We start from the raw sequence: 2,703 nt of genomic DNA on the forward strand, positions 1-2,703 counted from the left end.
ATCTCAAGCTCCTACGAATCCGTGATTCATTTCCTTGAACTACCAGTTATATCCTCCCTCGTTCTTCTCCACTTTGACTGCGGATGCTTAGTGTGTACGAGACTATCTGTTGAACATGATGAGGCTGAAAAGATTAGTGAACTGATTCATAAGACCATCTTCGGTATTTCCTGACGTTCACATATCTTTCACTGTTACGAGTAAAGTTGGCTCTATCCTAACATCCAAAGAAAAACCTTGGTGCACTCATATTCCAATCTTTAAGATCCAATATGCTTAACCTCCTCACCCTAGGTTTATCCATTCACCTGTTAAATACAAGATTTCAAGCAACCTATCTGAACATTCCTTCTTATAGAACTGCTTTTTATGAAAATCTGTAGCTCTTCGAGCTACCTCATTTTGGAAGTTTTAAACTATGTTCATAAGTAAAGCTTCATCCTTATCGTTTAAATATCAATTATATATATTTATATCCCCTGTAATCAATCTTCCATATACTTGTAACTTGCATATATATGTAATAAGGATCTTAATTGTAATCTGATTTCTTATTTTATTTCTACAATTACGATTGATTTCAGTTAATATTAATGCCGACTCAGATTTTCCACCTTGTTATTCATAGGGAATCAAGTGTTCCAGAATATAGATAGATTTTTCATTCATTTAAAAAAATGGAACGTTTATTTTGTGCCACACAAAAAAAGAAAAAAAAAGGTAACTTCATCAATCAAATTATTATGAATATTAAATTATTTTATTTATAAGTCACCTGTTAGTCATATTTTTTTTTTTTTTTTTTTTTCATACCCTCCTATAATGATGTTATTGAATATCTGGTACATACATATAGGAGGTATGCTATATGTATATCTGGGTGATGATACCTTGGATTGCCTTTTGGCATTATAAGGTTAGGTGAGAGGTCCAATGAAGGTTGTAACTTGGTTGTCTGACGCTAGTGGATTATTGGAACGGGGAGGGGCCGTTCCGCATATTTTTGAATGAGAGGTCTGTCCAAATTTGTAGGAACAATTTAAGAAATTGTTCGATTTTTTACCACTTTAGAATTTCAAATTTTCAGACTTTCTGCTTTAGTTTGCGAAAACTTGACAAATGTGAGCTACCTCCAACTTACAATAAAATTTTCAATTTTGAACTTAGTTGAAACACAGTAATAAATTTAACACTAATAGAATTAGTTGGTAATATAATGCCTAAATTAGTTTTTGTTGGATTAATTGACAGGTAAGCCAAACAAGCGGCCTAATCCGAAATTAATATTTGAATATTCAACACACTCAAGTAAATCACTCATCTTCTTATCTGTTTGAATCTATCTTAATTAGGACTATATTTTGTGGATAATGATTATTATTATTAGTAAAGGCAGTAATAAATCCATATTTTGATTTTGAAACCTGGAGAATTTACCATTTGAAATTGAAAATCAGAGGTTTCATTGAAGCAATCAACTTAACGTAGGTCAGCGTGGCATATCTCAATTTTTAATGAAATCGATATACATTTATTATTCACTCAAAGGTTCCCACTTTAGAAAAATTATGTAAGTATTGATATCCACACACAGATATAAATATTTTTAAATTTTATTTATTGATATTTATAACAGTATTACATAAACATACATCTAGTAAATGTGATATTAGTTTTACAATGGTACGATACAAACTTATGGAGAAACTACTCCATTAACATTTTTACATTAGAAGGTCTTGAGACCATCTTCTTTTCGTTCGCCGTGGGTAGTTAAGGTTTCAGAATGGAATGATTGATATCTGGTTCGGTCTAGATAGGGTATATATGGAACATTAAGGACTATATGGATGATTTTATTTGTGAAAAAGTAAGGGGCATTGTCGAATTTACGAAGGATTTTTGGTTGTAAGGATTGGATATGAGAGGAATTCGCTGGTCTAGTAGGCACCAAAGCTTAGTTTTACTACGTCCAAACAAGCCATACTATTGCCTATTAACTATAAGTAATACTAAGATGAGTATTTTGTAATGTTTTGTTATGTATAAGAGGTTTCTATGAACTTTGAAATCTTAAATGTTGTAATTAACTTCAAGCCCTATTGGTTTTCATTTCATATATTGATGGAGTTACAAGCTAAATGAAGTTACGTTAGCTTACCGTCGATATATTCATAAATATATTTGAAAACAATTAACAAAATTTTTGATTTTTGTGATTATTTTTTAAGTTATGATAAAAGAAAGAAGTTTTGTGTTACAAATAAAACCAGAAAAGAAGGTTATAGGTTTTGTTAATTTTTACATTGTACACCAGAAAATATTGAATTGTATAGTTAGGAAAAGCATATATCACTGTATAGCTTAATATATTTTCTATTAATATCTGGTTATTAATTTTACCATTCAGATGACCAATTTTTAATAATTTTTATTTAGTACAGTATTGATTTTATTATTGTGTTAATTTTTTATCTTAAGGAAAAATAAGATATTTTCTGCAAAAATATATAAAAAATTAAGGTCAGACGGTGTAAAAAATAATAATGTATTTATTAAAGCATAATTTCGTTATATTAAAAAAAAAAAAAAAGAGCAAACATTGTTTATGTGCGTGTTACAGCCTTCTACAGCCCTGTTTAAGATATCTAGTATATTTTGACATTTTGTCATAACATCTCGTAATTATTAACGATTTTTCTT

This window comes from Halyomorpha halys, unplaced genomic scaffold, assembly GCF_000696795.3.
Source record: "Halyomorpha halys isolate HHAL.00 unplaced genomic scaffold, Hhal_1.1 Scaffold33.1, whole genome shotgun sequence".
NCBI lineage: Eukaryota > Metazoa > Arthropoda > Insecta > Hemiptera > Pentatomidae > Halyomorpha > Halyomorpha halys.